This window comes from Mastomys coucha, unplaced genomic scaffold, assembly GCF_008632895.1.
Source record: "Mastomys coucha isolate ucsf_1 unplaced genomic scaffold, UCSF_Mcou_1 pScaffold21, whole genome shotgun sequence".
NCBI lineage: Eukaryota > Metazoa > Chordata > Mammalia > Rodentia > Muridae > Mastomys > Mastomys coucha.
This window is the reverse complement of record NW_022196904.1, coordinates 156,738,974-156,754,237: the sequence shown is the minus strand read 5'-3', so window position 1 is coordinate 156,754,237 and position 15,264 is coordinate 156,738,974. Positions and strand designations below refer to the sequence as shown.

Genomic DNA, 15,264 nt, shown 5'->3' with positions numbered 1-15,264 from the left:
TCAGAAATCCACCTGCCTCTGCCTCCCAAGTGCTGGGATTAAAGGCATGCGCCACCACCACCCGGCTAACAATTTTTTTTTTTAAATGAACAAACTTAACTTAACCTGTATAGAGGCAATGGCGACATACACATTCCTGTTGACCAGCTTTTCCAGACTGGCTTTCCCCTTGGCCTCTTGCTTCTTGGTGATAGCAGGAGATATGACCATATTCTTCCTTGGTCATTTTTTCTTTGGGATCTTGCACAGCTGGAGGAGAGCTATTTATCTGTTGATACAAGGTGTCCCTGCAGTCCCTGTCTAAGACAGCAGCTCCCATTTATGACCCAGTTTCTCTGGGTCCAGGCATGGCTGAACTGCTGTAGCTGCAAGCCAGTATTCCATCAGGCTCAGCTGCCATTGCCTTTGGGGACATTTCCTGAGGTTACCTTCTGCCCGGGCTGCAGTGCGGAAGTGGAAGGAGACCTCAACAATAATGTAGAGAATGTGAGTTTGGCTTAGAGCCAATCATCCCTGAAATAACCATCAGGGAGTCTTTCTTCTCCAGGATGTGGTTTCCTCATGGGAATAAAAATGAGACTTTGGGAGTTAGAGAGATGGCTGGGCAGTGAAGAGAACACACTGCTCTCGCAGAGAATCAAGTTCATTTGCCAAGCACCTATCTTAGTGTCTCACAACTGCCTGTAACTCCAGGTGAGCCAATGTCTGTGAACTCTGCAGGCACTTTTTCTCATGTACACACACACACACACACACAAACACACGCGCGCGTGTGCACGCGCATACACACTCACATACACGCACAACACATGTACACAAGCACTCATGCAGGGAGGCATGTATGCAAGATTGTGTTCTCTCTCTCTCTCTCTCTCTCTGTTCCTCTCTCTCTTTGTCTCTGTCTCTGTCTCTGTCTGTCATACACACACACACACAATTTAAAATAATTAAAATAAATCTTTAAGGGGCTGGAGAGATGGCTCTGTGGTTAAGAGCACTGGCTGCTCTTCCAGAGATCCTGAGTTCAATTCCTAGCAACCACATGGTGGCTCACAACCATCTCTAATGGCATCTGATGCCCTCTTCTGGTGTGTCTGCAGACAGTGTACTCATATATACTCATATACATGAAACAAACAAACAAATCTTTTTTAAAAGAACCTTTAAAAATGAGGCTTGCATTAGTTGATTCTTTGGGTTTTGCTTGTTTATTTGTTTTTCTTTGGGTTTTGTTGTTGTTGTTTTTAAGACAGTGTTTCTCTGTGTTGTCTTGGGTATCCTCAAACTCTATACAGATCAGGCTGGCCTTGAACTCAGGGATCTACCTGCCTCTGGCTCCCTTGTATTGGGATTAAAGGTATGTGCCACCACACCCGGCTACATCACTTGATTCTTCTAGATGGATAACAATCATCCTATACCACTGAGCTGTCCAGAACTTCAAAGGTCTCAAGGTCTTCTGAGACCTCACTTTGAATTTCAGGAAAATTCTCCCACCTATAGCCTATTGCTATGGCACCTTAGTTCATGGCCATCTGTGGTGTAGCGAATGCCCCCAGAACATCAATCACATTTTGAGGACTAAGCTCTCTCAGGTACCAGACTAGGTTAGGCCCAAATCCAGTTGAGCCATTTTCTCATTTTTGTGAATTTGGAACTGGGAGTATAAGAGCACCTTAAAATCAGCCCCACTTGGGCAGGTGCCACCTGCTTCTCACCTTCCTGAGCACTTCAGAGGAATAGACCGTGGTACTGGGAAGGGAGCTAAACTGGCGGGTCCCTGGTTCTACATCTGCTCTCTTGGCCTTTGCTCTCTTCCACTGTCCTAAGCACTCGCTGGCTTATGATTTGCAAATACTTTATGATATCTAATATTTACAATGCAGCCATTGGGTGTAGAGAGAACATTTTGAGTATTATATGGATGCATCACCTGTCAATTAAAAATCTTATAGCCTATGGCTTAGGCAGAAAATAGAAGTGGGACATCCAGGAGAGAGAAAGGATTCTGGAATAGAGCCAGGATGGGAAGATTTGTCAATAAGATGTGAAGAGACAAATGGGCACATGCTGCCTGAGCACAGGTGTTTTAGTCAGGGTTTGTACTTCTGCACAAACATCATGACCAAGAAGCAAGTTGGGGCCAGGCAGTGGTGGCACACGCCTTTAATCCCAGCACTTGGGAGGCAGAGACAGGCAGATTTCTGAGTTTGAGGCCAGCCTGGTCTACAAAGTGAGTTCCAGGACAGCCAGGGCTACACAGAGAAACCCTGTCTCAAAAAAAAAAAAAGTGAGTTCTGGGATCAAACTTTGGGTCCTCATGCTTGCAGTGCCAGCGCTTCACTGATGTAGCTCTCTCCCCATTTGACTTTCTACAAGCACAATGGTCACAGTCTATAGTGATAATCATTCTTACAATCCTGTACAAGTGTTGAAGCTAAAGCTTAATAGTCATGCCCTTGCTCCAAGTCTCAGGTGGAGAGTGTGGCGAACGTGGTCATTCTGTCCAGTCCAAGAGCCCATGCTTTCTCCCAGTACCATGGTGGCACTTGTTCTCCATGACATTCCCGGGTCGGTTGAAGGATGAAGTGGTAGCCACGAAAGAGAGGGGGAGAGAGGATTCCTTGGAAGTGCGATATGGAAAAGGATGCAGTATCCTGTGTGGACACTAGGTGGCAGAGGACCACTGGGCTCCGCAGGTCCAGCTCGGCCAGTTAGCTGGCTTGTGGGTTTTGCTTCCTGCAAACTGTACGTTAGCCAACGGTTGTTAGGTCAGGCTGTAAATCTTTAACTCTAATGAGAAAAAAAGGCTAGGTGTAGCTATTAACTAGTTATCCAAGTTTTAAAGGCTTCTTACTTAATTTGTGTCAGTTTTACGTAGTTGTCACCAAATACATGACAGGAACTACGCTAGGGGCAAGGATTCATTTTGGCTCAGGGTTTGAGGGCACAGTCTACCATGGCAGGGAATCTATGGCAACGTTTATGGTGTTTGTGGTGTCAGGAACAGGCGGCTGGGACTCCGGACATCTTGGTGGACCTAGAAGCCGGGTGCTTGGGTCAGTTACCAGGCTAAATCATAAGGTTGCCCTCTAGTGGTCAGCTTTTTTCCTGAGGCTTCATTTTCCCCCCACCTCCCAAGGGGTTACAACTTCTCAGGACAGCGCCACCTGGGACCACGTGCCCAAACACAGCAGCCTGTGACAACCTTTCATAGTCAGTCAAACCATAACATTACTCAGGGCACAAAAGAGGAATTAAAAGCTGAAAAGCCAGCACGAAAGGAGAAAAGACCCGTGATACATTGTCAATACAGCGAAAGGCAAAAATTCCATTTAAATCCCTCTTTTTTAAAAAAGAGCTTAAAATGAAATCCTTGTGATAGTTCACTTATAAACATTTAATGATAAATGTCATTTAATTCTGACCTCCCTCTTTTTTTTTTTTTTTTAAAGAAACAAGAGCTGCTTAGTTCTTTACCTTCGTTTTCCTGGAGGGAAAATGCTTTTCTTCTGATTGTAGAAAGAAAGGTATATAATCTCATTTCACAGGAGAGAAGCAGAGTTCTGTGCTGTTTCATTTTGGTGTGACAGTATCTGAGAATGTTGGAGCTAAGACATTACAAGTCATGTTGCGTGGGGACAATTATTGGCAGAAGCAGGCTCATCTTGTGAGTTTGCCTGTGGAGTGAAGGAAGTGAAGGAAGGATCCCGGTCTACCTTGTCCCAGAAAACATTCTTATAACCATTATTTCAAAACAAATTAGGGACATGCCATGGCCTAGAAGGGACTCTGCCTTTTTCAGAGTGGCCTGACAAATCCCCTAAAAGGCAATGGGTCCCTAGCTTTAACTGCATGAAATCTAAAGCATTCTTCTTTGAATGACAGAATGGCTGGTTATTTAAGCTTCCTTGCTGCAAGGAAATACTTGAAGAACTATCCAGTGTTAGCATTTTGGTCGATGAGAAGTGAGAGTGGGAGCCACTAACCACAAGACCGGGAAGAGAGACCTCCGTACCAAAGCCACGCCTTCCTGGGTTACAGCTTGGGATCTTGCATGTCGGACAGAATTCTGCTTATTTAGTCTCTGATTAAACTGGATCCAACCTCTAAATGGATGTGTACACTAAGCTCAATCCTGATCTGTCTTGGTAGTCTACCTGCACTGTGACTAACACATCCATTGTTGTGGCCAGTCCCTTGTTGAAGGCTGTGATGTAGTTCTTTGCAAAGGAGACTAGTACCCAGCGTTCAGAATGAGAGAACTCGGGGCCCTTGGATCTCTACTGAACACCCGGACAGGAGTCTGAGCAGTAGATGGAGTAACGCTACAGCTGAGGGTCAGAACCTCCTGTGGCAACTGGTTTGGCACCGTGGGAAGGTGGGAGGAGCTTGATGAGACTTAGATCTAACTTTAGAGGAAACTTCCTCAGGCCTGCTTAGGAGATGAGCAGAGAGCCTTGGTAGCTTTAAGAGGGAAAAATGGGCCACATCGAAGAGGCCTAGGAGGGACCAATTTGGATACCCTCCAGGCAAACCAGGAGAGACACTGCAACGGTCTGAACTGAGGAAGCAGCGGTGGGAGAAAGGAGGCAAAAACTGGTGGGTGTCAGGACATCTTGGCTGAGGCAGTGTGGTGAGGTAGCATGTGACAGTACGGACACACAAGGGACACACAAGGAGGTACTGTCTGGGTGGCAGGTTAAAAGAACTGTTTCAAGCCAGGCAGTGATGGCTTATGCCTTTAATCCCAGCACTTGGGAGGCAGAGGCAGGTGGATTCCTGAGTTCGAGGCCAGCCTGGTCTACAGAGTGAGTTCCAGGACAGCCAGGGCTATACAGAGAAACCCTGTTTCGAAAAAACAAAACAAAACAAACCGAAACAAAACAAAACAGAACTGTTTCAGAGATAAGGAGGATGAAATATACACAGGAGTGAGTCCTGAAGATTCTAGATTGCACCAGAGAGTGGTGAGATGGCAGAGTCCAGCACTGAGAATAGCACAGGTCTGGTGAGGCCCAGCATGTGCTGCCTACCAGAGCTCTCAGTCCTTGGGGGACAGCTTTCCTCTCTCTACACTCAAGATAGCCTAGAACAGTGTTTCTCAACCTATGGGTCGAGACGTGACCCTTGTACAGGAGTCACTAAGACCATACAGAAAACACACATAATTACATTACAATTCATAACAACAGCAAAATTACAGTTATGAAGTAGCAATGAAAATGATTTTGTGGTTGGGGTCACCACAACATGAGGAACCATATTAAAGGGCCACAGCATTAGGAAAGTTGAGAACAACTGGCCTAGAGGCTCCTCAGAAGGGCCTAGTTGGTGGCCAGCAGGCTGGGTTCATTTGCTTGTCCCATACCACCATAGCAACTTGCTGAGCTCAGTCAAGATCACAGTGAATGGCCCAGAGTGTGTGGTGGCCCAGCCATCACCCCTGTTTGTAGGGTGCCCGAGAGTGATGCTTGCTTTTATTTGAATACCTCTGTACTTGTAGAGGGATGCTAGTGAGGGAAAGGAGAGAAAAGCATCCCAAACCAAAGAGAAAAATGAGCTTCCCCCAAGTAAAACTGCCACCATTTCCATGGTATTTGTGCAGGTTACAGAGAGCCTCCATCAGCCCAGGCTCCCATGACGTCCCACCCGTGACAGCCTCAGAGAAAGCAGCTGCAGACTCTCTTTGTCTTTTCTTTCTAGAAGTTTCTTCCTGGTCAATAAGTAGCCTCCAGGTACTGCTGCCTTCCTATGTAAATGGATTCCTTCTGGTCCCAACCTGCACAAGGTAGAGTGTCAGGCTTCAGGGTCTTGGGATGCTCAGCTGTGAAGAGCTCTGGTCAAGGGGTGTGTGGTAGTTAGCTTAGTGCAGCCACTTGGGTAAGGATGCCCATCTGGCTAATGAAATATCTCTGGGTGTGTCTATGAGGGAGTTTCTGTAAGAGACTGAGAGAAAAAAACCAAATGCCATCTGATCTATAGTTTGGCTCCAGTAGAACAAAGACTTGGAAGGCAAGCTCACCTCCCTCCGCTGGGGTCTCTGTCCTCTCCCATGATCCGACAGTGGCTCCCTGGGCCACAGGCTTTGGGTTTGGATTAGAACTACACCACTGGCTTTTCTGGACCTCCAACCTAAGTAAAGATGGTGATTGTAGGGTTCGTTGGCTTTAAGGACCTCACAGGTCAATCCATCAGCCATCATTTTCTCTGTGTCTGTGTTCTATTGGTCTGTTTTCTCAGGTGGGCCATTCGTGAATCATTGGAGTCTCACAGGGCTATATGCACAAATGAGCATGGAAGGGGCTTCACTGAGCACTAGAGAATGGGTCAGAGAATGGGTGCCTGTCTGTGGAAGGAAAAACAGTGTTCTGGCCTGGTCTGCTGACTATTACCCCCCTTCCTTCCCTCTCCATTCTCCTCACTCTCTCTCTCTCTCTCTCTCTCTCTCTCTCTCTCTCCCCACCTCTCTCTCCTGGGTGTGTGTGTGTGCACGTGTTCTCCCTATGTAGCCTGGCTGATGGGGAACTCACTATGTAGACCAGGCTAGATTTCAGCTTCTGGTGGTTTTCCTGCCCCTGCCCCCCACGTGCAGGGATTTCAGATGCATGACATCACTGCCAGCTAACCCTGATTTCTGAGGCACCATACTTGAGAGGCAGGAGACCTTGGGTAACCCTGGCAGGCAAGAAAGGTTAAAGAGAAAAATTTAGAGCAAGTAGGCATGTGAGTTAGCCAGGCATTTGAGCCCTGCCTGGGGTCAGAAGCAGCAAGCAAGCAAGCTGGGAGCTTGAGAAGGGCAGCTTGAGGGACTTGTCAGAGCTGCAGCCCGAGGTACAGAGGCAGGTCAATACATTCTGTTTACCTGGTCAACTGATGTCTTTAGATTTGGGCCCTAAAATTATGACCTAGAGAACTGGACAGCCACATGGAGTTCCTAAGAACACAGACTTTCTCATAATATCTTTGTCCCCAGAGCTGGGAAATTAAACTGCTTTGTTTGTCCTCCTGGAGACAGCAAGCTCCCTGCTCCAGACTCCCTCAGTTTCTCACTCCTTGGGGTGGGAGTGATGGACAATAGGCTTAAAGAAAGCAGCTGTGGGTTCTTTGACTTTTGTTCTAGAAGTTTCTGTCTCCATAGTTAAGAAATCTCATGACCTAACTATAACTAGGGCAGACTTCTTGAAACTAATGTCCTACTGCTGGGCTTTGCACATCGCTGTCCTAGCTCTAGCTTATGGTAACTGCAGTAGGTTAGAGGTGAATGGAACCTTGGGGGATTGTTCTATGAGAGCTGGGGCATCCCCAGAATCAGACCTGATGTCTCCAATTAAGTAGGATCTAGAATGTTTCAGGGCAGAAGAAGCCGGGCGATGGTGGCGCATGCCTTTAATCCCAGCACTTGGGAGGCAGAGACAGGCGGATTTCTGAGTTCGAGGACAGCCTGGTCTTCAGAGCTACACAGAGAAACCCTGTCTCGGAAAAACCAAAAAAAAAAAAAAAAAAAAAAAAAAAAAAAAAAAAAAAAAAAAAAAAAAAAAGAAAAAAAAGAAAAAAGAAAAAAAAAAAAAGAATGTTTCAGGGCAGTCACATGAGGCTAGAGGATTTCACTGTCCAGTAGTCCTATGGGCTTTCCAGGCAGAGCAGGCTATTTCCCAAGCCCATGTGCTCACAGGACCGAGCTGATTGTATGAGTCAGGTATAGCTCAGCTTGCTCTCTTTTCCTGGCCCTGGGCTGAAGGAAGATAAAGGGCACCAGAGCTGATACTTCCTGTCTGGAATCTCACACAAAGGGGACAATAACGGTGCACAGCTGCCTCTTAGGTTTACGGTGAGGAGAAGGTGGGCTGGCTTGTACAACATGTTTATAAGCAGAGTCTGTATATAGCTGAATGTTATTTAAGCAACTTTTGTCATTTCCATCACTGAAATGTGCAGAATGTGAAATAAATGGTGTCGAGGCAAGATCACTCAGTAGCTTCTCCTGGGGGAAGAAGGAGGCAGGAGGCCTAATGTCTCCAATTAAGTAGAATCTAGAATGTATCAAGCAAGGCAGTCATATGAGAACACACATCATGTGTGTGTGCAGGATGATGACAACGTTCTGGAAACAGATAATGGCAACAGGACACGGGGATGTGCATAATGTCACAGAATTAACATTATAAATGGTTGAAATGGCAAACTTTGTGCTATGTATATGTTACCACTGTAAAAACAAAAAAACAAACAGGGACAGGGCTATAGCTCATTGGTGGGTCATTTGCCCCACAGCAATGACAGTCTGGGTTCAGTCCCCAGGACTTTCGCCACAGGGGAAAAGCAAGTCCTAAAAACAGAGAGGAACAAGTCTACAAATATGAGTTTCCAGAGGAAGCCACAAGGCAGTGACACACGCGCACACACATACACACACACACACACACACACACACACACACACACACACACACACACCCTAACCAGCTCCAGCCAGCTGGGAAGTAAGTAAATGCTGTTCCTCCACCAGCCTGGTGCCCATCATTTCCTTCCTGACACGGCTCAGGGCGAACTCCCCAGCCCAGTGTCCTGTTCCCAGAGCCCTCTGCCTGTCCTTGTGTTCCCACAGCCCTCTGCCTGTCCTTATGTTCCCACAGCCCTCTGCCTGTCCTTGTGTTCCCACAGCCCTCTGCCTGTCCTTGTGTTCCCACAGCCCTCTGCCTGTCCTTGTGTTCCCACAGCCCTCTGCCTGTCCTTGCAAACCCTTACAGCTTTGGGCCCAGGCACCTGCTACATTGCAACTCAGTCTTTCTTTTTCTTTTCTTTTCTGTGTGGCTGGTAGTCCCTCAGTGGCCAGGGACTGGCCCTCCTGCTTTGGCGTTTCTCCCCACCCACAAATCTGTGACCAGAAGAAGTCCAGATGAGCACTTCTAGATGATTCCATTCTTTGTTCCCTGCCATGAGCAGCAGTGGATAGTTGTGTTCTCTATCTGGCTTTGCGAACGTTTTAACCTTTTATTCTGTTCACGTTTACTTCGTTACCCACAATATATGCACAGGTAGATCTTTATGAAGTGATGCTGCTGCTCTATGCAGCACAACCTAAGATTGCAAATGTGTTGTTTTTATAAAGTCTACATCCTGTTTGAGAAGCTCATTAGAATGGCTAGAGTGTGGGTGTGTTCATAACTGGCCACTAAGGGGAGCCTGTGGGTCAGCACTCTGAGGAACAAATTGGTCTGGCTTGGAAGTATGGTTGTCTCTGAAACTGACTGGGATCTGAGGACACAGCTTCTCAGGTTCCTTTACAAGTCTCCTTATAGAGGAACTATGGTGTTGACTCAGTTTATCTATTGAACAAAGTCTACTTAGTTGATTCAACTGGGTAAACATTTTCTTGGCTTCATGTCTCCTGGGGGTTGTTTTAACTCAATGTCTTATTTTATGGTAGTTGTTGACTCAAATAGCTGCCTCTCCATTTCTCAGATAAGGATGAAATTTGTGTCTTTAACTCTTGGCTTCTTTATTTCTTTTAAAAATATCCTTCAGAAGTGTAGCCTGCTCCCTTGACACCTACCTTGAGCCTCGTGCAGACTCTCCCTTGATGGGTAGGTTCCATATTGTGCTCTGTTCCAGGCACCCTCTCTTTAGCCCATCAAAGAAGGCTGCCTCTGCTTGATGTTTTGAGTCTTTTGTGGGGAGAGGTATTTCTTATTTTTTAAATTATTTAAAAAAAATGTGAGCGTATAATGGCGTCATTTCCTTCTCTTTCAACTCCAGCAAACACTCTCTCTCATCATGTATGCCCCCCTACACTCTTTCAGATTCATAGCCTCTTTTTCTTTCATTATTGTTGATGGTGTGTGTATGTGTGTGTTCCTAAATACAAATACAGCCAGTTTGAGCTCTATGATGTTATCTGTATATAATGTGTTTCCAGGGCTGAGCATCTAGTATTGGACACCAATTGATGTGCTTTTCCCTGGGGAAGAAGAGCATTCTTTAGTTGCCTGCAGTTCTTTGTCTAGGGTTGGGACCTCACTGGCTTTTCCTCTTCCGCATTAGCATCTCTATTGGTGCATCCCTGTTCAGGTGTTGTTTAGGCTGCCCATCCGTGAGACATCACTTGCGTGCAGGGGTGCGTAGCTTCTCTGACATTTCCAGCAGACACAATCTCATGGCAAACTTCCTGGTCCTCTGGTGCTTACAATCTTTTTGTGTCCTCTTCTTAGTGATCCCTGAGCCTCAAATACAGGAGTCATGGTGTAGATGTATCAGTTGGGTATGAATGGGCTTCACAACTCTGCATTTCGATAATTGTGGTCTCTAGAATAGGCTTTGTCACAAAGAGAAGTTTCCTCGATGAGAGAAAAGACTATACTTTTCTGTGGATATAAATGACAAATTTTAAAATGCAGTTAGGGACTGTGCTGTTTTAGTCAAGTGGTGGTTGTCGGTTCTCCTCCAAAATCCATGATTTCAGTAACACCCCCTCATCCCCCTGCCAAGTCCCAGCGCCAATGGTTGGCTAGGTTCCAGTACCAGGCATGATTTCCATCTTGTTGAATGGGCCTAACACCTAATTAGAGAGCTGTCGGTTAATGGTAAGTGTGCCATTACTATAGTGCGAGGGCCTTTGTGCCACGCTGTTTACGGGCATCAGAGCTGGGTAGGACTTCTGATTACTTCCTTCCTCTGAAAGCTTGGAAGCTGCTTCTGGCCATGAAAGTTCATCCCTAGAGAGGAGGGAGGCTTTTGGATCAGATCTAGTGTGGATCCTATGGATCCTGTATCCAAAGTGTCCGCTGTCTTCAGCAGTAGGGACTTAACCATCCACCTCTGGAGGGCAACCAAAAGCAAGAGGAATACTGTTTTGGGACTCTCTTGGATAACTCTGAACAACAAACTCAAAAGAGGACTTCTCATGCCTGGTGTTGGGATTTTTGTTAGGTGGGATATGGCACTTCGGGGGAGTATTGTCTGCCCTAGATGGGTGCATTTCACTTGAACTGCATATGTACACTGATATACAGACTTGCATGTATCACAGGTATCCTTAGGTAGATAGCCACTTTGAATTTTGAGAAAAGGATTCCCCTAGAAGAGACCTGAAGAAGCCTCATAGCCAGGCCCAGGGCATGAGGAACCCACTTGGATGTAGCCAAGAAAATCTCATGGTCAACTTTGCCATCTACACTGAGGACAACTACCCCGGGTGCCTACAGAGCTGCCTGCTCTTGACTTGCTCCCTGAAGCAGATAGGAGTTATCTCTGCTGGCCCAGGACCACCTCAGTGTCTGTCTTTAGAGATACACCATAGGCCATGAGGTTTTTTCAGCCTTTGTCTCTGAGCACAAAGGGGTCAGATCACGGATCAATTAATCACACCATCTTTAGTACTTCAGAAGTGGATAGCGGCAGGATTTTTATTGTTACCTCTACCTGTGCCTATAAGGCTGTTTCTCAAGCTTCACAAGTGATAGTGTGTGTGTTCCCCCCCTTTGCCGTGGGGCAAGAAGTAGACGTCTCGGCATGTTGAAGACATTCAGTATATAGTGTCTACCAGAGCAAGCCAGGCAGTTAAATGAGCCTTAAGCAAAAGGAATTCTTTTAACTTCGTTAGTAAGTGGCAAATTCCTTTAACTTTGTTATTAAATCCTCTATGCCAGCTTCTTTCTCTACCCCTACCTCAACAGTCAGGCATGCTAACATGGCCCCAAACCTTGCAAGACAGGTTAGGCTGCTGTTGGCTATCACGGGATAAGGGGGATGCCTGTCTGTCTGCTCCTAGAGACTGAGCCAGCCTTGCTAATTAAGAGCACATCAAGGAAGTTTCATGGGCAAGAATGCAGAGCCTATTTCAGACCTTTTCCCTGTTGGCCCCAGGAAGGAGCAATGCTTTGCCGTAAGAATGATCCTTTAGCCAAGAGCTGAGGGGACTCTGCTGCGACTCATGCCTCTACGATTCTGTCATTAGAGGCTGTAGTGCTCTGATTACCCTAAGCTTAATGTTGCCGACTTCTCAATGAGAATGTGATAGAAAAGTCTAGTTTGACCCTCCGTGTTCTCCACCTCAAGGCACCATCTGAACTGGCTCCTAAGACTCAATGATCATATGCCTTTTCGACTTGCATTACCACAACAGTGTCTAAGTGGCTTCCTTTCCACTCTTTCATTCACATTCAGGCACAGCTCGCCTCTGGCTGGGTTTCCCTCTCTGGACAAAGCTCTGCCAGAGCCAGTCAGTCTCTTGGTTGGTCAGATGTGTTATCTCCACCCTTCCCCACAGGTATCTTAATGGCTTAAGAGAGGCCTCTGCGTCTGTCTCTATGTCTCTACCTGTCTGTCTCTCTCTCTCTTCAAGACAGGGTTTCTCTGTGTAGCCCTGGCAGTGCCGGAACTCACTCTGTAGACCAAGCTGGCCTTGAACTCAGAGATCTGCCTGTCTCTGCCTCCAGAGCTCTAGTACTGAAGACATGCACCCCCACTACCTGGCCCAAGTTTGTCTCCTGAGCTACCTGGCATCCTGCAGAAGTGACAGTAGAGGATGATCTCGTTATGATGCCTAATCGATCCTTTACTTCTTCCTAGCCGTAAACATTCAGGCATATGACCTACTGTTCCTCTCACTGAAGGTTTTTGCTTTTATTCTCCAAGGATCTGGGCTGGTCCTCTGACTTACTTGGGCCGATACAGTGTCATGGAAATGCTGAGGTGCCAGATCAAACCCAAGCCTCCAGAGTCCTCCTGTCCCCTTATTTCTTGCATGTCTGGATGGCCATGAGAACATGCATAGGCTGGACACCGGAATCATGGGAATGAAATCAAGTCTTCTCGGATTCCTGATCTGAGCGGCCTGCGGCAGTAAAAAGATATGAGACTGGCTATGGCTAAGGTCAGGAGAGCCTCATCACTGACCCCACACGAGCAGAGAATGCTCACTGTGATATGCTACCCAGGCTCAGGGACTGTTTGTTGCTTATGTAGCACTAATACGGGCAAGGGCACTGGACCAGCTCATCAAAGAGTTATTAGGAACAACTTTCTCTGCTAAAGCAGGTTCCTGTACACTGCTCATCTCTTGTATGGCTCTGAGCAGAGTATCTTCCATGGTTTTGTTTTCGTTTTTTTTTTACCTCTATAGAGATGCTTAGTATCTTTGTAAAAACAGAATAGGTAAGGACACATTAGGAGAAAAGGAATTAAGCAAATGGGAGCCAAAGCCCACAAACATGACTCCTTGTATTTCCAAAGATTTGGATAACGTTCTTGGTATGCAGATAGGGCAGGTCACTGCTTGGGCCAACATTCATCATGCTGGCATGAGACAGAGTTCTCCACATAGTGGTTAGTTAGTGGCACAGATAGTTGAAAGGGTTGCTAATGAGCAAAGGCAGTATTTTGCTTTCCTAATATTAATGTGGGTAACAAACAAAGACAAAACTGTGACAGAACACATCCCTGAGTCCAAGACCCTGTGTTCTGGTAACTGTAGGACGATTGCTCTCTTTAGTTGAAGTCCCTAAACTCTGACACATAAAGAAAGATAAAGCTAGTCTCTACCTTTTAAAACATTTTGCAGACTGGACTCAGTCACCCACACTTGTAGTCCTAGCATTTGGCAGGCTGAAGCAGGCATTATCTAGACTAGCATGAGTTTGTAGCTAGCCTTGCAATACATGGTGAATTCCAAGTGGTCATCCAGGCTACATACATAGCAAGACTATTTCTGAACAAAACCCACAACCAACCAACCCAAACCAAAACCCAAACTTAAATAGACAAAATCAGCAAACAGAAACAAAACCCCTAAGGACCGGGATCAAGAGTTTGTAAGATAGACCCCGAGTGTCTGGGTATTTGATTATGTGTCTGGCCTTATATCCTGACAGTGATTGAATGACTCACACTTTTCTGATGTTCCTTTAGTCGTCAAGGCCATCCATCAGTCAGTCTCAGTGATTGTACTTCCTGGAGTGGAGTCTTAGAGATTAATTTATAGACAGGAAGGATATAACCACGTTGGCTCTAGTGTCCTAGCCAAACACTGATTTCTTCTGCTTCTTTCTCATCTTAACTCAGTCTTTCACTCTAGAGCTCTGACATGCCCCGTGTGCCTTCAGAACAATGGATACCGTCAGCAGGCTCCTCGTCCCAAAGGCTCCCGTGACTCCGCCTCACAGATGTGTCTGTCTCAGCTGCTGGCATGCATGTCCAGAGTGGCCTCTGTCTTGGCTGTAGAAGGACCACTGTGTACTTCTGGCCAGCGACAGAATGAGAACAGGGGAGGTCTCAGAGGCAGCTGCTGAGAGAGCAGCTGTGTGCTGCACTGGGTCTTCCTCACTGGGACGCCCAGGCTCCAAAGAGGCATTCATCAGGGAGGGAGCCAAAGCACAGACAGACTCTGGGATGAGCAGCTGAGAGGGGGGCCTAAGTGTCTGAGTGAATGTAGTCATTTTCTTTCTTCTTACAAGACTGCCATGGTTTAAGTCACGAGCACTGGCAAGTTCTGAAAGCCAATGCTAGAGGAATGCAGGGTTTATAAACAAGGGATATGTTGGCTGAGCCACAGAAAAAGGCTTCTCATAGATAAAGGCATCTTTTCAGAATTATCTTTTTTTTAAATTAAATATTTCCTTTATTTACATGTCAAATGATATCTCCTTCCCCAGTTTCCCCTCTGAAAAAAGAAAAAAATAAAATTAAATAAAAAAAAAAAACCAAACAACAACAACAACAAAAAACACCTGTTCCCTCCCCCCTCCTTCTGCTCATTAACCCACCCTCTCCCACTTCCTGGCCCTGGCATTCCCCTACACTGGGGCATAGAACCTTCACAGGACCAAGGGTCTCTCCTTTCATTGATGACTGACTAGGCCATCCTCTGCTACATATGCAGCTGGAGCCATGAGTCCCACCATGTGTACTCTTTGGTTAGTGGTTTAGTCCCTGGGAGCTCTGAGGGTACTAGTTAGTTCATATTATCTGAGCTGAAATAGCTCAGTTGGGAGAGCGTTAGACTGAACATCTAAAGGTCCCTGGTTCGATCCTGGGTTTCAGCAGAATTATCTTTCAATTGGGAAGCACAATTTCTACAAGGGACAATGTGACTACTAAGACTTAGTTTCTGAGACATCCCCAGGTGACAAATATGGACCCTGAGGTGACCTCTCAGGCCCGATCTCTCTCAGAGAGACACTTGCAGCTGAGGTAAGGGAAGGGCGACTTACAATGAATGAGGTTTATGTTCACTGTGTGGCTTCTAGATTAGCAGGGGCAGTTGGGC

General features: G+C 46.4%; 1 non-coding gene and 1 pseudogene across 2 annotated transcripts in view; one reads left to right on the top strand and one right to left on the bottom strand.

Annotated features, from left to right (window-relative positions):
- The window catches only part of LOC116101436, a 41,566-nt pseudogene extending 35,509 nt beyond the window's left edge, over positions 1 to 6,057 (bottom strand). Inside the window, exon 1 of the transcript XR_004122836.1 lies at positions 6,026 to 6,057. The product of XR_004122836.1 is annotated as a GTP-binding nuclear protein Ran-like (transcript). The remainder of the gene's footprint in view (positions 1 to 6,025) is intronic.
- Positions 6,058 to 14,967: 8,910 nt separating this feature from the next.
- Positions 14,968 to 15,040, top strand: Trnaf-gaa. The gene has a single exon. It is a non-coding gene; the product is annotated as a tRNA-Phe (tRNA).
- Positions 15,041 to 15,264: the final 224 nt, after the last annotated feature.